Consider the following 24,338-nt stretch of genomic DNA (forward strand, 5'->3'; position numbering starts at 1 on the left):
TATTCCCACACTAGCAACAAGTTCCTGAACACCACAGTAAGCTTCAACAATGGAACCCTACAGACAACTATATAAAAGAAACCCACAGATCAGCACATTTACCTTCACAGATTTAGTAACTACCCCAACACATCAAGACATCAGTTATCTACAGCCAGGCACTCAGACACCACAGAATATACTCCAATGAGAAAGTCTAGAAAATACACCGTAACACACTTAGAACCACCTTCACTAAACAAGGATACTCCACCAGAGAAGAAAATTTACATCATGGAATGTTCAGAAGTAAGCTCCCCACAGACAAGGACACACCAATTTAAATCAGCACAAGACCCTGCCAGAACAGGTGCAAAACCTGCAGACATATCTCCACAGTTACAATGATCAACATCCCCCACAACACCCCTGTCAAGATCCCTGGGTCTTACATATGCCTATTGCAACATGTGCTGCATCTCATCCAGTGCATTAAATGCCCCCAATAAAAACTACATGGGTGAAATGAGGCAATCCCTATGCTCTTTATTGAACCCACACAGAAAAAAATTATAAAAGTAAAAAACATCCTGTCACCAGTGCGTGAACACTTTTCACAAAGTGATTATTCTATAGCTGACCTCTCAGTCCTCATCCTCAAAAGGAAGCCTGCACAACACTTTCAAAAGATGAGCCTGGGAGCTTAAATTCATAACTTTGCTAAATACTAAATATGGTGGACTGATTAGAGACACTGGATTTATGGCTTACTGCAACCACTAACTTCCCCCCCTCCAGCTGTTTTTCCTCTCCCTTGCCCCCTATGACTGGAGAGGCATTAACTAGTCACTTTGCCCTCAATGGTCTCTTGATATATGCATTAATTACTTATGCTAAACAATCTGTTCCATCTTTTATTTAGCTGTGACACTCTGAGTACATTTTCCAGCTCTGAAGAAAAGCTCTGTAAAAGCTCGAAAGCGTGTCTCTCTCACCAACAGAAGTTGTTCCAATAAAAGATATTATCTCACCCACCTTCTCTCTTTGATATCCTGGGATGAACATGGCTACAACTCTGCAAACAACTCTGTAGGGAATTAGGACATTTCTTAAGAGAGAAGGGCAGTAATATAGACGCAGTTACTCTTTTAAAAAGTAGGTTGCTATTTTGTAACTCAGAACACCGTTATGTATAATTAATTTTAACTATAAATGCAACAAAGTGCAATGATACTACTTGAGCACCTCAGTAATCAACCTCCCCACAACTTACACCTCATACAAAAATCACCAGAGTGACCAAACAACAACAACATAACACTCCAGTGTTCCTCTGCATAACTGCTTCCCAAACAAGGAAAAAAGGAAGTGCAGGGCTCTGGTGGTCCAATGGTGGATGTGACTTACAGAAATAAGGACCCCTTATGCAGAACATCTTGCCAGCACATCCCTCCTGTTTATAACAATGGAACTCCAACTCAAGTTACACCTTAAAGCACATCTATGGAAATTTGGCACAGAAAGAAGGGTAGTCTATCAAATAACCCTGCCCAACCAATTTAGGGCTTTTAATATTAAATTAAATTCCACTTGGAAACTCTGTATGCCAGAGAATGTTTCTTATAAATTACAGAAGTCATGAGAGTGACAAGATTGGTGACTGCTAAAGTATGGCACTATGCTTTCTGCACCAAATGAGTCAAATAAGGGCATGACTAAGGATTCCTTATATAATCCATAGTAGGCACAAGTGTTGGTTGGAAAATCTTTAATGGAATGATTTTCTGAGACAGAATGCAGTTCCATCAAAATCAAAATGCTACATGAAATTACGTTGCTTTAGCCAAAATTTTGTTTTGGAGAAAAAAGAAAAAGAACGCTAACAATGTAAAAACAACCCATCTCTGCAGTTTTGAAACAAAATGTTTATTTTTCACTTGAAGCATTTCACTTCAATTTTATTTTGTATTATATTTTTTTTATTACAGAGAAAACGTTTTGCTTTCGTAAAACCAAAATTATTTCAATCAACCCAGAACAATTTTTTGGGCAGGGGAGGGAAGGAACTTTCTTTCACAGAGAACTTTGAAATTTTCAGCTTTTGCTCCTAATTGGAATAAAGACAAATATCAAAATCCTTAATGAAATAGAATTTGTATCTTCTGGACAGCTCTAGTAGGAACCTCTGAAACTGTGGAATCATATAATTTTGATATGTATTTTGCCAATTTGTTCTCTGATTTGCTTTGATTTCATGATGAACTGTTGTAACTCTAAACAGCCCTGTATTCACACCCTGTATTATTGTAATAATCTTTGTACAAACTATGCCTTGTGAGGTATCATTTGAAAACTAATAACTCATTGATCATCAGTATTCTTGAGTGATATATATATATATATATATATATGGTATATATATATATATATATATATATATATATATATATATATATGGTGTATATTAAGAGTTATGGATATATGCTGGAATTATAACTAAAGTGTGTTTAACCCAGGCATGCCAGGGGGAGTTGGTAAACAAGTCTACTAGACAAAGGAATGTTTATTTGCTTTTCTGAGCAGCTCAGTCATCAGGCAGAGACAATAAAGGTCTATTTACATATTAGGTAAACAAAGCTATCAAGATAACAAGCACGGAAGGAGACAGCTTCCAGCAGGAAAGAGAAACTTTATCTGGGCTATAAAGATGGGGGTCTTAATCTCAGGTGATAAGCAATTGAATCAGTTGATTGTATACAATATTACTGTATTATAAAAGTTTATTGAGTGAGGTGTTATGAAAGCCTATAATACACTGATGATTAATATAATTGTGAATTTTATGTATTAACATTACATAAGGAATGATTAATACTTATTAATATTGTACTTTACAGTCTGTTACCAAACAAAGGGAGAAATAGGTCTCTCCCATGTAGGAGGTAAGGCAGCTATCTACTTGTCTCCAGTGAAATTAAACAAGGTGTGATCAAAAACAATGGAAGCTCCATTGACATAGAAATCATTGGGGGGGGGGGAGGGGGAGACCATAGGAAGGGAAGAACAATATGAGGTCATCCTGCCTCTTGAAACAAGAGCTTTGGAAGATATAAGCAAAGACAGAAACAATCTTTGGCATCCATTACTAGACAGACACAAGGGAACAGAGTTCTTGCAAGCTTAGAAAGATGGGTCCTTCAACAAAGGAGGGGGGTTGAAGTCTCTGCAAAATGAATGTAGGTGAGAAACCTGCTTCAGCAATGATCTGTCACCAGCCAGCATCTTGTACGTCTGTGAAAGGTCCTGACTGAGGGAAAGGTAGACATGGCTGGGAAGAAGAATGATTGGTGAAAGAAGCCATTTTGAACACATACCTTGCTAGAGTGAGCTTTTGTTTGCTTCTAACCATCTCTACTGTTATCTGTTTTATTTTTACTATATGCCAACTCAGTGCTGTGTTTGAAGGGAGGGATGCATTTACGCAGTTAAGTTAATAAGCTGTAATGTGATTTTGTCTCATTAATGAAACATTGAACCTTCTTATTTCTCTGAGCTGTCCAGGAGATGATTGGACACTTCATGGCACATGGTTTTGGGGAAATTTGGGACTAGGAGTGTATTGGGGTAACCTTGTTGGTTTAACCAAGGCTGGTGAAAGCCAGAGTGGGGCTGTAGACAGGCTACTGAGGTCAGCACTGCTGAATCAGGGGTGTCTAGCACACAGACACTCAGGGTGTAACCTATATGCCTGAAGGCTTACTGTGAGCATCCCAGGTTGGGAGCTACTATAGGAAAGTATTGTAAGGCACCAAGGGTTGCAGGGCAAGTAGTGACACAACCCTTTACTGGTCTGGATTGCACCACAAACCCTGTGAAAGATGTGCCTGCTTTCCAACAAAACGAGATCCTCCAATGACATCCTCAAATCAGTGTCAACTGTATGATTCATGAGGTACTGGAAATAACATTGTACCATTGCTAAGAGTAGGTCTTCGAATGTGTTGGCTTCCAGAATATTAACATTTCCTGATGATGCTTGGATAACTAATGGGCTGATTAAAAATGCATCAAGAATGGGGACTGACTGTTGCAGTTAGCTGTCCTGTGTGGATGCATGATGTTTTGGTGTTGGGGAAGGGGCCTATGAGTAAGGCTAAGATTTTGTCATGGATATTTTTTAGTAAAAGTCACGGACAGGTCCTGGACAAAAGAGAAAAATTCACAGAAGTTGTGACCTGTCCGTGACTGTTACTAAAAATATCCATGACAAAATGGAGATCTGTGGCTCCACACACTGCCTAAAGCCAGCAGCAGCCGGGGGCTGGAGGGTTCTCCTACTGGCAGCTACCCTGAAGATCCCTGCCCCCTCTGGAAGAGGGGGACCCTGCAGCTCCCGACCACCACAGGCTGAAGTCACGGAGGTCGCTGGAAATCACGGATTCAGGCAACCTTCCGCGACCTCCATGACTTCCGCGACCTCTGTTACTAAATTGTAGCCTTAACTATGAGATATAGTGTAAGTCTAGGACAAATTCAGAGGCAAAACAGAGAACTGATCAGTAAATCAAAAGTAAGTGTGTATGAGGAAGTTTATATAATTTATATACCAAATATCCAGAAGAATATGTAAATTCAAGTTAGTGAGGAGGCTAGTTTGACTTACGCCTCTTACATACTCCTGTTAGTAACTTTTCCTGTTACACACCTCTCTTTGGGCTCCAATTAGTCTACAGCTACTTATTCTCCCTTCAATCTACTTATGCTGATTTCCTAATGTGTAACTTATACACTTTAGGCATCACCATTCAAGATAGCCATGGTCCTGAAACTCAGCTGATATACATAGGTGTAGTGCCACTGAAATCAACAGTCACCCTTACTTACAACTGCTGAGAATCTGGCCTCAGATGTTTAAGGCCTTCTGAGGATGTTGTAATCTTTGTTCAAGGGAAAATGCCCCACATTCCCTAGGGGAACTAGAGCCAGGTATTGGCCTAAGAATTAGCCGAATCAAAGACTGATATATAAACTTCCTCACTGCAATATTGTAGCCTATGGCTATTTCTTGGGCTGCTCAGTGATGTGTTTTTGATGGTTTGCATTTCAGTTAACTGTTATTGCTCTGAAGCGGGCATGCAGATTTGCAGAGCTTCATCTGTTTAAAGTTATGCTTTGAGGACATGCTCAATCCTCTTTGGGGATAAGTAATTTTTATTAATGTAGAGCGTGCCTTTTATAGGGTAATAGCTTTCATCAGTGTGGGAGACGTTTGCCATCGGTGAGCTATGAGGGCTTGAGGCCACTACTATGAAGGAGAGGTCCTTGAGGAGGATCCAGCTGCCAATGCTCTATCTTTACACTATTGCTATGGCTCATAAGAATCTTTGTTTCATTTAATTGTATTAAGCATATGGGGCATTAAATTATGCCTGGGGATCAAATGTGCTTATCTGAATGCTGAGTATGTGTGTGTACTATGATTTTGATTAATCATGTACTAAAAGGGACAATATAGTTTCTGTAAATCCACTGCTACCTTAAGGTTTGCAAAGTCTTTTCAGAGTGCTATCCTACTCCATTTCTCTTTCCCTGCAGAGAGAGCGGTAAGTTATTCCTCCAGGAAAGCCTGTTTGTAGGAACCCCCTTTGAGATTTCAGAAGTATTGTCATAGAGGCTGACTTGTGTAATTCCCTTTACTCTTGCCCAATAAGAATGAATTACTTCATGGTTTTCTCATACTAAGGCCATTATAATATGCTTTTACAATTTATGCCACTTATTATTGAGAGCATAGCAGAAAGAAAAGCTAATTAGATCATTCCCCTGCAAGGGATGGATGTATTGTAGTCCTCTAGAAGAGACTATAACAGACTAAACTGATGTTAGAGAAGAGTCTAAACTGCAAAGTTCAGATTTTGAACCACCTCAAAGTTGGTTGATGTTCATATTTAGGCTTCTGGTGTCATCCATAATAAAATAAGAGGAGCCAACAACAAAGTTTGCATTGGAATTTGAGCTTTGATTTTCAGTATTCAAGTTAAGGCCTATCTCTGATGTTACACTTTATCATAGCCAAAATACCAAGCAGAAATCCCTACTCTTGGACCAAATGGTGCTATCATCTGTACCATGTAAATGCCAAGTCTGGTGTCAGGGCAGGCAGTGGGCAGCCTGCATTACTTACCAAGCTGCTGTCAGGAGATGTGTAGCAGAGTCAGAGTCAAGCCAGGTCAGGGTGACAGGAAATCAGTGTTCACAGCATAGCAAGGTCTGGGACAGATACAAGCAGACAGCCTGCATTATTGCTCAGAATGCTCCCTGTGAGGACTTTGTGGTTTATATACTGACACGGGGCAATCAGTGGGCTGCAGTGGGGCTGCCTCTCGGGCCCCAGTGGGCAGTACGTCCTGCAGCATCTGGCTTCACAGGGTCCCCCAGCCTGAGCTCCTGGTGGCAATGTGGTACTATCAGCAGTGTGGAACTCCCACTGTCTAGTCCTGCAGGCTCTTACAGTGAACCTACAGTAATTTTACTGAAGCTAATGGTGTTGCACAGGCATAACTGAGAAGTGAATTTGGCCCATTATGAACATTTAGGCTATATTTACACCACACAAGAAGGGTGTAATTCCCAGCTCGCATACACACTGTAGCTCTCACCAAGCTAGTGTGAGTAAAAAACAGTAGTGTAGCCAAGGTATCATGGGCAGGGACAGTAGAGGCATGGCTAAGCTTGAAACGGGTGGGTTTGCACTTGGCACAACTAAGGCATGCTGTCACTGCTTATGCAAAGTACTACTACCTCCTCAGTGAAAGCTACCGTGAGTATATGTACACAAGCTGAGAATCATACCCCTAGCTTGTCATGTAGACATAGCCTTAATACAGTGGCTCTCAAACTTTTGTACTGGTGATCCCTTTCACACAGCAAGCCTCTGAGTATGACCCCCCCCATAAATTAAAAACACTTGTTTATATATTTAACACCATTATAAACGCTGGAGGCAAAGTGGGGTTTGGGGTGGAGGTTGACAGCTCGCGACCCCCCCCCATTTAATAACCTTGCGACCCCCTGAGGGGTCCCGACCCCCAGTTTGAGAACCCCTGCCTTAATAGCTCTATGAACCCAGCAAAATGGAATTATTTCAAATGGCAAACTATTTTGCAAAATTGTTTTACCATTTTAAGATCAGCTCTAGGCCAGATCCACAGCTGAAGCAAACCAGTTGTCAGGAGACCAGATCATAGGCAGTCATGCCTAGTGAGTCACAGCAGGAGTCAGGCCAAATGATGAGGCCAAATGCCAGAGACCACGGTCAAAGCAGAGTCAGAGATGAGAGCTGAAAGGAAGGACCAAAGTCAAGAGTCCAAATGCTAGAGCTAAGGGTTGAGACGGGAATCAGAGCCAAGGGTCAGAACTGGGCTACCTGGAGTCAGGGAAGGCAGGAGCAAGACTGGGTGCAGAGCTGGAGCAGTACAGGAACAAAGCAAGAGCAGGGCTTGGAGTAAGGCAAGCACCAGGAGACAGAGAATCTACAGACATGCGTACTGAGCAGCTGCTGAGCCTCTGCATCTACTGGGCTTAAAAGCAAGTTAGCCACCTGACTGCCTTAGCCAATCAGGGGGTTCTGCTGTAGCCAGCTGTGCTTGTTGGCTGCTTGAGGACTGGGCAGGCACAGGTGCAGGCCGTCATTCTTGACACTAGTGTAGATCTCTTGACTTCATTGGAGCTTTGTCAATTTACACCGGCCAAGGATAGACAATGCATAACTGATACAAAATTACCCCAAACTCTGGAAGATGCTGCTCACTGAAGATGCTTCCTCATACTGGATAATGTATTGTGAAAAACACAAAGAAAATATATGGAATAAGTTTAGGAGCCCCTCAGGGAATGGGATGACTTTCTGTTATTTGGGGGAAAATATTGAACTAATTTACAAAAGCAGGGCAAAGTATGGCAAGTATGGCAAAAGCAGGGCAAGTATGTTGATATGACATCTCCTTCCTCTATTCCAGGGGTTCTCAAACTGGGGGTCAGGACCCCTCAGGGGGTCGCGAGGTTATTACATGGGGGATCGCGAGCTGTCAGCCTGCACCCCAAACCCTGCTTTGCCTCTAGCATTTATAATGGTGTTAGACATATTTAAAAGTGTTTTTAATTTATTGGGGGGGGGTGTCACACTCAGAGGCTTGCTATGTGAAAGGGGTCACCAGTACAAAAGTTTGAGACCACTGCTCTATTCAGCAAATAGCCAGCATAGTACAATCAGTGTAATTTTGGCTGCAATCCTGCAGTCAGATCCATGGGCATGTCACTCTGTGATGGATGTCTGTATAAGAACCTGGTGTGATATAAAGGTCAGTGGTTTCAACCTCTTTCAGTCTATGGCACATAATTTTGTCAAAATAATTGAGCTGGGACCCATGATATACACCTAGCCCCTGCAGGTGCAAAAGATAATGGATTTGGATCATAGGATGATTTTTCAATCGTTTTGTAGGTGGTGGCTCGATAAAGGGAGGTGGTGGATATGGTGTGTCAGGCTGGTGCTGAACAGGGGTGTAGAATCTTCTATCCTCTCTCCCTCTTGGCTATCCAGAATGCATCTCAGAGCACAGGGACATGCTACTGCAAGGGGATGTGAAGCCAGATCCAGACTCTTGAAGCAGTGTTTCCCAGCCCTAGAGCTAAGTTCTGTCAGGCCAGGGCTGGGAGTGGGGAGAGAGAAGGAAACTGCTCTGGGATAGTGATTGGGACAGTACGCAGAGCAGGGGAAGGACAGCACAAGCAAGAGATGCTAATCGTTCACTCCCCTGCCGATACTTCCAATGGATCCTAGCAACAGCATGATTTTGCAGCCAGTAGGAATAGACCATTGGGATCTCCTTCAACCTACTTTTGGGTCATTCCTGACTGGCTGAGATCTGCTGGGACAGATAGAGTTAACTGCCTAATCCCTTGAACTGCACCTACAGAGGGCCATATTACAGGTTGAAAAAGAAAAATCCATGAGTGTTACACAATAAAGAAAATACTAAAATTAAAGCAAAGCTATGATGTAAAAATGTAATTCAATAGTGATACACTGGGCCATTGTGAAAAACTAATAGAATTAGAAGAAAAGAATAAAAAATTACAAGATGCTACACAGACTCTGACATACAGAAAAATTGTATGAAATTATATTTTAGTGTAATAAACAGTATGTGATCATATAGTTAAATACAGTCATCAAAATGCAAAACAGGACAGAACTGAGGTAGGTTGCATGCGTAACCTTAACTTCAGTATTTCTTGACTTTTGATTGCTTAACCTGAAATATTAACATAGCATTTTTGTCGTTTCCAAAGCTTATAGAGAACAAAGATTTCTTTGACTAATACTTTGGCTTGCACCTAGATATAACTTTAAATTCGGAGGTATAGCTAAGTATATGTTTTGGAAGATCAATATGGTACACTAAGAACTGTTAAAGATCTATTATAGAGTGTTAAAAGGCTGGTTGCTCAGTTCTGGATGTCTATTCTGGTTCATGGGGATAGTGTTCATAAAAAACACAAGTATACTTTAGTCAAGTGAGCCTTTTCATGAATGGTGAAAGTACACCGTCTCTCTCATGTGTACATACTATACCCAATGAACTCATAAACAACCCTTCTCTGGTAAAACAGATTGTAAAAGAACTCATGGAATTATTCCCCAGCTAAAATGGTTAATATGGGAATTAAATCTGCAAATGTAATTATGTTTTCTCATTTATAGGAGAGTATTTAGGCCAGTGGCTCTCAGACTTTTGTGTTGGTGACCCCCTTTCATGCAGCAAACCTCTGAATGTGACTTCCATTATACATTAAAAACACATTTTTATATTTAACACTATTATAAATGCTGGCATCCAAGAGGGGGTTTGTGGGTCCAGGCTGACAGCTTGTGACCCCCAAGTAATAACCTCACGACTTCCTGAGGGGTCATGACCCCAGGTTTGAGAACCCCTGATTTAGGCTTATCCAATAATAATTATTAGTTGTCTAAAAAAGCTTTGAATATGATTAAAACAGTAAATATCCATTCACCTGAGTTTCTATTGCTATCAGATATTTAGGAATACATATCCTTAGCCAAACCTTTGAACTTTTTTAAATTAAACATCCTGTCTCTGGTAAAACAGATTATAAAAGAACTTGATAACTGCGATAATCTTAGTTTATCCTCATTTGCCAGGCTTAGTTCAGGTCGGGGTGGGCATTCCCCTTTTCCAGGTGCTCCCTATTTCACTTCCCTTATGGTATCCTAAAAGAGTGCAAAGTGACTTATCAGAATTTGTGTGAGCTGAGAGAAGATAGAATTAGAATTCCCACCTAAAATAAAATACTAATGTTTTGAATTCCCTAATTTATTTTTTTACTGTTTAGCACAACCCTGTCTTGCATTAGATTGGTAAATTGATACAACAGAGCTATTCTATAACACTAGAGTAATATTGGGCAGTCCCAGATATTGGAAATACTGCTACAGTATATTCCTTTTTGACTGGATCTAATAATTTTAAATCAAAATTAACAAACTGATACATCAAATGTGCCACATCAATCTGGCTTAAAGGATTTAGAATTCTTAAATATACTCTTAGACCAACATTTTTAAAGTTTGATTGTGACAATCAGGATCCAGACACTGAATGGGAGAACAGGGTGTTTGAACCACAAAGAATAAGCAGTTGAATCAACCGATTGTATACAATGTTATTGTGCCAAGAAACATATAAAGTAAGGTCTTTTATGAAAGCTTCTACTGTTCTAAACTTTATAAACATTGAGATATGTATGCAGGCTATAGTTACGAACTCATATATTTGTATCCATAAAGAACAGGGCTCATAAACTTCAGCTCCACCTCACAGCAGGACAGTGAGCGATCAGACAGGAAGAGGCACCTCTTCAAGCCAGGTGTTTGCACAAAATCAGAACCAAGTAATAATACATTGTACAACCCAGAAAAATACATCAATGGGAAACTAAAGTTAAGGGAAAGACACTGAGACAACTGGCGATTTCCCTGTGACGGGTTCCACTCAGAGTGCCACCTGGAACTGGGGTACCACTGAGTCCTCTGACCCACCAGCCTGGGCTCCCCCTCACATTGTGCTGCTGTGACAAGCTGTACCCCGCTCCCGGTCCTACACTTCACAACGGTGGGAACACATCCAGCTGCAGTTACATGCAGGCTCTCTGACCAGCCACTTCATGAACCAACAATAGAAAGGCTACAGCCAAGGTAACTCTCAGCTCCCCAGGCACGCACCTCCTCTGGAGCATAAACCCAAAATTAGATCATCTTGTGCTTACAGTGTAAGCTCAGAGAGTTTGCCCCTCTCTCAATGTGAAGAGGAAATACACTGTACCTGTGTTAAACCAAGCTGAGATTTTTCCTCAGACACTTCACTTAAAGGTACACTGGGTTTAATTTAAAACATAAAACAGGTTTATTTACTAGATTTTAAATGATTATAAGTAATAGCAAACAGATCAAAGCAGATTACCTAATAAACAAAAACGCAAACTAAGCTTAACATACTAGATAGATTGGATATGAATTAGAAGTTTCTCACCCTGAGAGATGGTACAAGCAGGCTTAAAGATTCTTAAGGGACAAGCTGCACGCTTAACAGCTTGGAATTCCGAGGTCTTTTGTACACAGGCTAGAAATCCCTTTAGCCTGGGTACAGCACTTCCCCCAGTTCAGTCTTTGTTCCTCAGGTGTTTCCAGCAGTCTTCTTTGTAGGGAGTGAAGAACAACCGATGATGTCACTCCTGCCTTATATAGTTTTAGCATATGGCGGGAACCCTTTGTCCCAAATCTCAGCTTGTGGAAAAACACTGACATCCCAATATGGAGTCCAGAGTCATGTGGCCTGGTTACATGCCCTTGCATACCTTGCTGAGTCATAGCAGCCATTACTTACCGACTGTCTGGAATGTTCACAGGAAGGTTACGTTCTTCCAGGGTCCATTGTCTTTGCTGATGGGCTATCAACACTATCTGGCTTCTTCATTGTTGTACCTGAAAGGCTGGCTGTGGGTGTTTTCCAGAGTAAGCCCATTTGAAACACAGATTCCTAGTTAATATTCATAACTTCAGATACAAAAATGATACATGTGTACAAATAGGATTATCATATTCAGCAAATCATAACTTTTCCAATGAGATCTTACATGACCCATCTTGTATAAAATGCATCATAATTATACTATCATCATATCATAATAATATCACTATGAAGAATATGGAATGCAGTGTCACATTCCCACTTTGAATATCTATAGTGACTGAAAAAAACCCAAAATCCTGCAAACCCCTTTAAAATGGACAGAATTTGAAATGAAAGGTATCCAGAAACTGAGAGACAGCCTTTAGGTGGGAAGCTGTCTATGAAATGCTGGATCCTACTTGTAGCTAGAGGGTATGCCGGGAAAACAGTTCAAAGGCAATATGTAACTTAGAGAAGGGATTTGGTCTAATATGGAAGTGTAAAGTCTGAGGTTACATCATTATGTTTATTTACTGTGTAACTTGCATATGTTTGCTATTCCTTACCATTTCATCTTTGAATCTGTGTTTTTTTTCTATTAAATAAACTTTTTGTTTATTTTTATCCCAAACAGGTCTCTGTCATGTAAACTGTGTGGCGTGGGGAGCCAAAGTAAGCTGGTGGCTTGGGGGAAGCTGGTTTCACACCTTCAGAGGTGATCAACCAGAGGGAAAAAATCCAAGTGCCTGGTGGTGAAGAACTCATGAAGGACGGATTTGGGGAAACTCGGGACTGGAAGGGGTGTTGGTGTCACCTTGCAAGGTGTAATTAGGCTAGTGAGAGCCATGGCAAGACCTTGGGCAGGCTACTGGTGTCAGGGATCTGAGCACAGCATTAAGGCACCTCAGGGTTATAGGGCAGGAGGTGACAGAATCCCTTACTGGTCTGGATGATCCCTCAAACATCACATTGATGTCGAATATTATGCACCTGAATTCCTACTCCAGCACCTACAGTAACGAAGTTGGCTGATAGTCAGAGATGCTGAGCCACACTAGCTCCCGTAGATTTTATGGGAGCCTTGGGTGGTCATCACCTCTTAATGTCATTTAAGTGCCAAGATATGGACAGAGGTGCCTAAATTTTGGCCCTTTCTTCCTCTCTTTACTCTGCATTATTCCACTCTTGCCTTCAGGTGGGCATCTTTACCAGTCTGAGGATGGAATAGCCACAATTTGTGATGATCTCAGGTTTGTATTTTATGAGAAAGAAGGCAGCTGCAGTGCCCACATTGGCTCAGAAAAGACTAAAAGGATAGTGCCACATACTGAATCACCAACTCCACTTCCGTCATCTCCCCCGGGCTTCTTAAATATCTGTCATCCAAGTACTGTCCTGACCCAGCCTAATCCTGTTTACTTCATAATCTGTAGTGTGTGAGATTGTTGCAAATCACAGTACAAGATGTTATGGCTGCAGGAATTGGATAAAAGGCTTCCTGCAGAGTTTACCCCCTTACATTAGGAGAGATTTTGCTAGAGTGCTCTGGCAATGAACCTCGATCCTTAAATATCCAACAATATGCTTTTTTAAAACTTGAATCTTTCCAGAGTAGACAAACAACAACAACAAATTGTTTAAATTTTGGAATGAGAGAAACAAATATCTACCATATCCAAGCTGAATCAACCAAAACTGACAGGATTTCTATCCAGAGGGGAAGTACATTTAACTCATCTATCCAAGTACATTTAAACCATCACTTCCTAACTGTGGGTGTTTGAAGATTCTTCTTTAGTCCACTAGTTTATCGTTCTTTTTACAGCCTTCAATTTTCTGAGATTTGTTCTACACAGATAAGGGGCAACTGGCACCATCAATAACAAAACAAAAGAAAATATTTACCCACTACTTATGTGCCCATTTAAGTTATGTGGTCAGTATTGTTTTTGGTAGTCAGCTTTTGAATACACTAGAGTAATTAGATAAGATATTAAACATGAAGTCTAGAGCTCATTGGGAATTTTTTGGCAAGCAATCTTTTTGATTATTATTGAAATATGCAGATGAAAGACAAAACTGGTTGAAAAATCAAGGTTGGCTTAAACAAAGCTCCCGACTTGAGAAAATGTTGAACAAGTTTCAAAATTGTCAAAATATTTTATGTGGACATTTTCAGAATGACAAATTTGGGTTTTCTGATTTGAAACAACTTTTTGTTTCAAAATGTAAGCTGATTAGACTTTTTAAAAAGAAAAAAGCGAACATTGAAAGAATCACTGTAGTATTTTAAACAAAATGTTTTGATTGACCTGACCCCCACCCTAAGTCAGTTTTTCATGTCATGAAAATTTGAGATTGACTTTCCACCCTGATCTGAGATGAGCAAAAATTTTGAACTCTTAAAAATATTCAACAGATGGGAAAACCATTTCCCACTCAGGTCTAATGAAGACCTCAGTTGTAGTAAACACTGAGCAAGGGGCACCATATTATTGTAATGATTTCGTTTAATATTTAATAAGCCTAGTAATTGTAAATGAGATCATTCAGTCATAACACACAAGTCCTAGCGGGGGAATGACAAAATGGGGCAGGTCAGCAGGATAAAAGAAAAGCAAACTATAGTATATTTCACTTCCACTTAATATTGTTGAAATATGTCGATAGTACTAAATATACTCCAATAGCCCGTACAATTTAAATGCAGAATTTATATGAAAAAAGTCTCATCACTATAAAAGATGATGAATTAATCACATTATACCAAGAATAAAGATATGGAGATTGCACTGTGGCCCAGTCCAGCAGCTGCAGATGTTTTGGCACCAAAGTGCATCATCAACATTAAGTTACTTTGCACAATGATGAACTCATGAAAGCCTAAAATCTCTCTCCATCTCCCAGGTGACGGGATCTCTCTTTAGTAAAATATTCTGTCTAGTTCAGCTTTATCAGTAACCCTCTTGCCAAGATGTTGCTTTTCTAGGACAAACCCCATGTACGCTGCAAGAAGTATTGGAGAAGACCAGAGAAGCTTTCAGTCATTCAAGCCCCAATTCAGCAATATATTTAAGCACACTCCTAATTTTAACTCTGAGTGGTCCCATCAACTTTAATGGTTTACAGTTAGGGATATAAGCCTAGATCCTCAAAGATATTTAGACATTGAAATTGATGGAAATTAGGAGCCTAAATACCTTTGAGGATGTGACCAATGCTCGCATACCTTGCTCAAACTGAGCCTCAGTCAGCAACAGAACCAGAATTTCATAGATATATACTGATTTAGAGCATCTGAGGATATGTCCTTATGTATCTTCATTATTTCTAGAGTTTCCATCAATGTGCCAAGTAACAGAAAACAATTCTGCATCTCTATGGTGATACAGTTTTGAGATATTATAATTTTCTCAAACACCAGATCAACAGTATGAGTGACCAGATGGACCAAGTGAAGGCTAAGTATTCTCTGTCCTTCCTTCCTTCCCTTCCTCCCTCCCATCTTCTGAAATTTTGTAGTCTTTGGCAAACAGTTACACAAAACAGAGAGATAAACTTTTAAATCCCTGCTCTTTTCAATTCATGAACCATTCTATTGTCTAATCAGGTTTGCTTGGTTTTGGTGTCTCATCGGCCTCATTGGCAATATCCCTAAATGCTGATTAGCACCCAGGACTACTTTCCAGAGACAGCAGCTGCTAAATAATGTTCTAGATATTTTACCTATTCTCAACTCATTGAGTACACCTGAGCACTATAATACAGTGCACACTTCTTACAGCCTAATGGTTGCTGTAATTACTGCAGACAAAAAATGGATTTCACAAAACAAATCGATTCAGTTTCATTAGATATTTTATCAGTTGTAATAGGCAGAAATTGAGGTCACAAAAACAGACACACTCAGGGCATCCTGAGGCATTGCCAGTCTCTTTTGAGGTAGGAAAGGCACTTTGAAGAGTGTTAACACCAGCAAGTGTACAAATGAGAAGGAAGAGCATGAGTTTTAAAGCCTTTTTCCCCCTTATATGTATATTAAATTTTGCAAACCTTCCTTTTCAGTTTAAAATCACCTTTAAATGGTCACAGCTTTCTATGTTGCATGGACACTTGCTTTAGCAGACACCTACTTGCTCTTTCTCAGATGTCCTCCAGCGATCTGTTGTGCAATCCATTTTGTACTTTAAAGAATAAACCTTTTTTAATAAGCAAAATATGCATCATGACTATAAAGAGAATTAAAATTAAAATACATCTTAAAAGGCTACCAGAGTTGTAATTGTTCATTTCAGACACTGATATATTCCATTCTCATTGAGCCTCTCTCTTTATCCTGAGAGACTCATTCTTGTCACTTTTTCTCAACTTCCTTACTGAGACTGAAGTTGTCCTGTCCGCTCAACAATAGAAATTATGCATCTTGGTTTCAATGCAGAAATGGTTTCTCTGCAGTTGCTTCCCTGCACTAGAAAGAGATTTGCCCCAGTTGCATAATGTTTACGCATGGGCCTCAACACTTCAACAGAGGGAATGGATTAACTTAAAAAAAAAAAAGTACCCCGGTTCCAATTCCTCCCAGTCCAAATCTGGCTGAAATGAAAACACAAACGCTGTACCACCTTTGAGGACATGTAACATTCACTTCAGAAGTAGAGCCACCAGATTGAAGTACATATGTTCTCACAGACATAGTTACAGGTCACAAAATAACCATAAGCAATAAAGAAAAGCACTCTCCTTGGCCAACGTCAGTTTGGGTCAGCCATTTCTCACAGAATCAACCCAGTCTCCATGGAATATACAAGAAAGAGGACCCAGGGCTCCTTTCATATAAAGCCCCAAATATTACAGTTGATAGCTACATTCCTTGTCAGCATCCCATGAAAAAGCACTTCTCCCTGAAGAGCCAAAGAGGGGAGAGTTGTTGCTGTTGTTAACAATAATCTTATTGTTAAGTGGGAGTATGGGCCCTAAAGGCCAGAATGAGAGGCCAGTTTCTCCATTCCATTTGTCCAGGCAGACAATAATTGAAGCAGTAATTGGGAGAGATGAAAGTGGTCCTGGGGAGCAGAAAGTGTCTGAGAAAGGAAAGGCATGGGGCCACTGAGGGGGGCTGTGGAACCACTAAACTTAGGAGTTTGTAGGCCAGGATTTGAAGTATAGTCCCTTGAAAGAGCATTCTGAAACTAAGGAAGGGGCAAAGGGGGCTCTTTTTGGAAGTGGATAGTGTTTAATAAATTAGACCCCAGGAGAGGGGGAATATAATTTTAAGGACTCTGGGCATCAGTAGGTTACTTTGGGAACCTCGGAGGGAAACTGAGGTGGGATGCCTACAGGACCACACCAGGTCATGAGGGGGCATCCCAAGGCAGCACCTGTCTACAAACACTAAGTGACAAATTCCTCTTCATTCAAGTGGACTAAGGATGTAATTGGGCCCCCTGTGTGAAGTAGACTTTCCCATCCCAAACATCATATGCTCCTTTGACATTTTGAGGCACGGGAGTGCACACAGAACTCCATGACCCCTAGAAAACTGTGAATGAGACGAAGTGATCGCAACAGCAGTCTAGCTATTAAATCTTGTCTAGCCCATTACACCCTCTTTGTGTGTCCTTGCAGCATTGGTAACCTGCAGATTTCTGAGACTTTCTGTATACATTATGTTACTGTATGACAGGGACTTGTTTAGTTGGGCATAGACTAGGGCTGGGGTTTCTTTTACAGATGCCAATTTGGTATATAGAGCTGTACTCTGGGGAGACAGTGAGAGGAATTATTTCTGTTCTTCTATCCTGTCTGAACTGTACTCTTGAATCTTGTATGTTTCTGTGCCTTTGGTCTGAAGGGCCAACCACAAGCATGGACAATATGTGCAGCTATATAGGTCATTAGGACTAGCTAACTACAGAACTGGCATCATTGTGAGCACATGGTAAAGGAGAGAGCTACATCTATTTGGCCTGCAACCTCCTGTCAATTGCACCACTGATACTGTGTCACTGATACGCTGTTTTCCTGGGCAATGCTATGAAACATCTGACTTTGCACAGTTGAGGGTCAGATCAGTTGCTTATCTACCGCTGAGGATACGGAGCATGAACTGATAGAGAATAATAGCATGACTAGGTAGGTGAGGTGAGTATGTATCACAACTTTCTCATTTAGTTAAATTCACTTTTCATGACAAGCCATGTTCAAAGGAGCCAGAGTATCTCAGAGGGCCGCATGAAAGAGATGGGAACAGCACATCACTGAGACCCAGCTTTTAAGAATAACTGATATACAGTGATGTCTCTCTCAGTCTGCAGGCAGCTCGAAACCAGGGGACTGATAACTTATGAAACTTAAGGATCAGAAGAGCCCAGAATGACCATAAATCTTACCATAGTTGGGATGAAATGTAAAACACCATTCTTCATTATAGCCATCATACAATAAATATATTAGAACTAATCAAATAACTATTTAAACAATTAAACAATTTGTAACTATTGGCTCATGAAAGATTAAAGACACAACCAGAGAGCCACCAATTTTCTGTTGGCTTAATGTAATTTTTATAAGGTATTCAGACACCATAGTAGTGAGTACAATATATAAATACCTAGATAGATTACATTAGTCAATCATAAGTTCTTCATCCTCTTCTCTCTGTCCTCTCCAGATATATATACTTTTTCTCCTATCTTTCTTGCCAAGTCTTCTTTATCCCATTTCCCCTTCTGAATGTAAGAACACGCCATAATTTTCACTCTTCCTCTTCCCCTCCTCCTGAGTCATCTCTCCCAGCCCTGAGTCTCATCATCAATCTCCTCTCTGCCCTTTAAATCTCCTTTCCTCTTACTCCCTGTCTCCAGCTTTCTTTCCCCTTTTTTCCTCCTCCAGCAAAGACTGATGGGCAGTTAGATTCAGACCTAACTAGCATCTGCACTAAGCTGAAGCTTCCTCCTCAGGAGGTAGGAGCTTAGCTGTCTGGGAGATGGGTAAAGAAAGTATGCAGGGAGAGCTGGACTGAGCTTCTGTTATGCAGAGTGAAAAGGTGATATGAGTAAGTTTGCCTGCCCTATTGTGCTTTACTAACACTTTTGGCAAGCAAGATTTAGGACATGTAGATGCGTGGTGGGGAGAGAAAAGTTCAAAAGGAAAGGGGATCTGACCTTATCCCATCTACCCAAAGGAGTGAAAAACAGTACTGCTTAGAAAATAGTGCTGCTTTTTCTCCAGGCTGTTTGACTCAGGCCCCCTTTTCTTTCTGCTTTGGCTTCATTTTCTCTCTCTTCCCCTCACCCCCCCCCCCCCCATGACTGTTGCCAAAAGCAGGGCAAGCACCGCACCAGATGCTACTGGAGTTCCCTATGTATCTGGAGTCTGAATTGCTATGTTTGCCAGCATGGAAGTAGTACTTCCTAGGTGAACTGAATAATTCATTTGCCCAACATGTTGCAAATTGTTGTGCTATTTGGATCATGAATATTTGTTTGCCCTTTTCTTCTGCGGGTCTCTGTCTAGAAGGGGAGAGATGAGCCAATTCTACATCAGGGAGTAGCACATCCTTCAAGCTGTTCCCCAGTTCAGATGTTCAAGAGCAGGGTGGGGCACTCAAATGCAGATATAAGATGCACACTCAGAGGGCATCTGCTTCTTTCAAAATCTCAGAGCCCAGGGGGTAGAGCGTGGGAACAAGCTCTACAATTTGTGATCAGCTCAGGTCAACTGTTCACCCGGTGGATGCGCTCGTGGATAGAGGATTGATGACACATACTTTGTGTTTTAGTGTCCATGGAATAAGCTCCCTGGAAAGGCAATAAAACACAGGGATAGGGGCCAGTGTTTCTGTCTGGAGGTCTGAATCAAAATTGTGGGGCTGTGTCATAAATATAAAGGGAAGGTTAACCACCTTTAAATCCCTCCTGTCCAGAGGAAAAACCTTTTCACCTGTAAAGGGTTAAGAAGCTAAAGATAACCTCGTTGGCACCTAACCAAAATGACCAATGAGGAGACAAGATACTTTCAAAGCTGCGGGGGGCGGGGGGACGGACAAAGGGTTCCCTCTGTCTGTGTGTTTCTTCTTTTGCCAAGACCAGAGCAGGAATGCAGGTCAGAACTCCTGTGAAGGGTTAATAAGCAATCTAGTTAGATATGCGTTAGATTCTGTTTTATTTAAATGGCTGATAAAATAAGTTGTGCTGAATGGAATGTATATTCCTGTTTTTGTGTCTTTTTGTAACTTAAGGTTTTGCCTAGAGGGATTCTCTATGTTTTGAATCTGATTACCCTGTAAGGTATTTACCATCCTGATTTTACAGAGGTGATTCTTTTACTTTTTCTTCAATTAAAATTCTTCTTTTAAGAACCTGATTGCTTTTTCCTTGTTCTTAAGATCCAAGGGTTTGCAAATTGCAAATTGGTGAGGATTTTTATCAAGCCTTCCTCAGGAAAGGGGGTGTAGGGCTTGGGGGGATTTTTTTGGGGAAAGATGTTTCCAAGCGGGCTCTTTCCTGGTTATATTCGTTAGACGCTTGGTGGTGGCAGCAATAAAGTCCAGAGGCAAAAGGTAAAATAGTTTGTACCTTGGGAAAGTTTTAACTGAACCTGGTAAAAATAAGCTTAGGGGGGTTTTCATGTAGGTCCCCTCATCTATACCCTAGAGTTCTGAGTGGGGAAGGAACCTTGACAGGCTGGAAGGGACATTGAGAAGTCATCAAGACCAGCCCCCTGCATTGAGATAGGACCAAGTAAACCTAGATCATCCCTGGCAGGTGTTTGTCCAACCTATTTTTAAAAATCCTTCAGTGACAGGGATTCCACGACCCCCTTTTGAAGCCTATTCCAGTGCTTAACTATCCTTTTAGCTACAAAGTTTTTCCTAATATTTAACCTAGATCTCCCTTGCTGCAGAATAAACTTATTACTTCTTGTCTTACTGAAGAGTGGACCTGGAGAATTATTGACCACCGTCATCTTTATAATACCCTTAACATTCTTGAAGACTTATCAGGTCCCCTCCTCCATCTTTTCCCCCCTCAAGACTAACATGCCCAGTTTTTTAAATCTTTTTTCATAGGTCAGGTTTTCTAAACCTTTTATTATGGTTGCTTTCCTCTGGACACTCTCCAAATTAATATCTTTCCTAAAATGAGCTGCCCAAAACCAGGCACTGTACTCTAGTTGAGGCCTCACCAGTACTGAGTAGAGCGGGACAATTACCTCCGTGACTTACAACACTCCTATTAATACACCCATAAATGATATTAGCCTTTTTCACAACTGCATCACATTGTTGACTGATATACAACTTGTGATCCACTGTAAGCCCCAGTTCCTTTTCAGTTGTACTACTACCTAGCCAGTTATTCCCCAGTTTGTAGGTGTGCATTTGTTTTTTTCCTTCCTAAGTGCCATACTTTGCACTCGTTTTTACTGAATTTCGTCTTCTTGTATTCAGACCAGTTCTCCAATTTGTCAAGGTTATTTTTACTTCTAATCCTGTCCACCAAAATGCTCTCACACACAGCTCTCAGACACAAAGTTTGCCCATCCCTAACTCTTGCAGAAGAACCAATGTATCTACATTTTACTTGGCATCATACATCACCGCCAAAATTGCCAGTTAAGCTAATCTCTGGGTTTTGTGATGTACAAACCAGAAAAACACTGTTTCCTTTTCAGATTTCATATTGAGCTTTCACTGGTGTCACTTAGAGACATGTTCTATTGATATGTGGACTGAGACGGAAGATGGAAACCACAGAGGGAGAATGACTGTCAAACACAAAGACCAAGTTTTTTATTGAGTCACTTTTCTGATGATAGCCCCACCTTGAGATGAAACTTTTTGCTGGAGACTAAGGGTTATCATTTCAGGAACAGGGTAGTGATCCTTAATCTTCTAAAAAAAAACCCCAGCCCTTTTATCATTGAAAAAGTTATGCCAGCTCTCAAAGAACACACACACACCACATAGGTGAATTTCTCATTTCTACTCAACAATATCTGTGGGCCTTAAGTGGTCCAAGTGGTGTTTGTTAGCTTTTCAGTACAGCTTCTTCCAGTTACAATCCCTTCCTAGTTCTCAAATTAGCAACAGTCAGCTCTTAGAATTGTAGATTATGAACTTCTTGGGACAGGGTCCTTTCTTTTTAATAATCCTGAGCTAGGTGCTTCACGAACAACACCATTGGATTATAATATCTATAATTATAATAAATAGTTTAATCCAAACTTTATGAACATCTTGTGCTGTGCCATGCTGAAGTCACCATTTAACCCCTTCTCTGAGTTATGGCCATTATGCAGGTAATACAGAGTAGGAAAGAAAAGGCTACTCCCACACGTGACAGCAAACCAGATGTGAACCCCAGATGACCTCTGGATTCTGCTACTGGGGAAATTCACAGCAGACTTAATGACTCTTTCCACCTCACACCTGCGGTCACATCCAGTGCTGAAGTGTGTCTGTGTGCATGCAGGCACATGCATGGGTAGGGGTACACTGGGTTGACAATATTCCACATTCCCTGCGACAGATGAACTGTCAGGAGAGTAGGAAGGACTAAGAGAGAGACAATGTGTTTCTGAAACTTGATGTTATTTTGAAAGCAAATATGGAATTCAGGGAACTACCTGGCTAGGTGGATGGACTAGTTCTGAGATACGGAGCCTTTCACCTTTGTGTCACTGATTAGAATCCAGTAGAGATCTGCAGGGACTGAAAGTTGTTACTTGCTGAAGGCTATTCAACGGCCTATATGAAATGAGGCGATGTTCCTTGTCAATTAGGAACCCAAGCCGAGACCCACATCACAGAACCATCTCCTGAGTCTCAGGAGAGAGGCCAAGATTTGAATGGGCAAGGAGCTTGAACTTTCCTCTCCTGTCTTGCCACCATTGCAAATGTGTCCCCTCCAGGGCAGGGGTGCACTACATAGATGGGGACAATGTGGGGAATTGTCAGGGGCCTAGTCTGCAGCAGAGCCAGTCTCCAGGCAACCTAATGAGCTTAGCAAATCCTGATGGAAGCTGTCTGATTGACTGCGGGAGTCAGCAGGCTGATATTATAGCTCAGTAGCAGCAGCAATCTAGTGGCTGCTGAAAGCATTCCTAGCTTGCAGCTGCATTTGTTCCTGTCCCCCTGCCTCAGTTATTTCTAGCCTTGCTACAGCCCCAGCCCAATCCCGTACCTGCTCCTCCTCCAGTCCCCACCTCCTTGCTGACTCTGGGCTCCAACCTTCCACTATGCCTTCTGACTGTGATTCTGGTTAACCCTTTGGCTTAGGCTTTGGTTTCTGACTCCTGGCTATGGGCTTTGCTCCTGGACCTGCCCCATCTGGATTCAACTTCGAATTGCAGATTTTTGCTTCCATCAGTAGGCCAGACCACCCATAACTTGGTAGCTTACAATTTGAGCAGCCCCAAAAGATTGAACGAGAGTGTGAAAGGAACCAGATTGCCCCTCAGATGGATTCTGCGGAGATAGACATGCTCCAGCTGGACACTGTGGGAATCCTGTATACCTGAAAGGCCCAGATTATGGCCTTGCAGTTACAAACAGGCAGTGCCTCCCAAAGGATTCAGGGGGCCTGGGGCAAAGAAATTTCGGGGGCCCTTTAATTAATTAAGCGCCGTTTTAATTTTTACTCACCCAGTGGCGCTCCGGGTCTTTGACGGCATTTCGGTGGCATGTCCTTCACTCACTCCGGGTGTATTTGGTGGCACTGAAGGACCCGCCGCCAAAGTGCCGCTGAAGACCCGGAGCAAGTGAAGGACCCGCTGCTGAAAACCCGGAGCGCCGCCCCATCAGCAAAAGCGCCGTCGGGTGAGTAAAAGCGCCACAGCGGGTGGCGCCTTTTTTGTGATCACTTCCCCTGTTCGTTCCACCTGGCTACGTCACTGGCCCTTCCATAAAAAAAAAGTTGCAATACTATAGAATACTATATTCTCGTGGGAGTCCCTGTGAGGCCCCAGGGCCTGGGGGAAATTGCCCCACTTTCCCCCCCACCTCTGGGCAGCCCTGCAAACAGGCTCAAGCCATTCCACCCTTACCTGCCATCCTAACTTCTAGGGAGTCAGCGATTCCAGTGTAGATAGCTTGACTGGGACCATCATGAGCTATGCTGGCTCCTGTCCATGGTTTGGCCCCAGTCATTCGCCACTGACGAGACACGAGTAGGACTTACTCTTAGTCTGTCAAGTGGGGAGGCCCTGGCCTGCAGTTCTCCCCTCCTGGAGACTTCTAGCTCCCTCCTGCGGAAGCTCGAAGAGTTGATCAGAGCCAAGACAATTGTGTTTGACAATCTGAATTGCACATGGTCTGCCAAAAGC

Source organism: Lepidochelys kempii, chromosome 5, assembly GCF_965140265.1.
Source record: "Lepidochelys kempii isolate rLepKem1 chromosome 5, rLepKem1.hap2, whole genome shotgun sequence".
NCBI classification, from domain to species: domain Eukaryota; kingdom Metazoa; phylum Chordata; order Testudines; family Cheloniidae; genus Lepidochelys; species Lepidochelys kempii.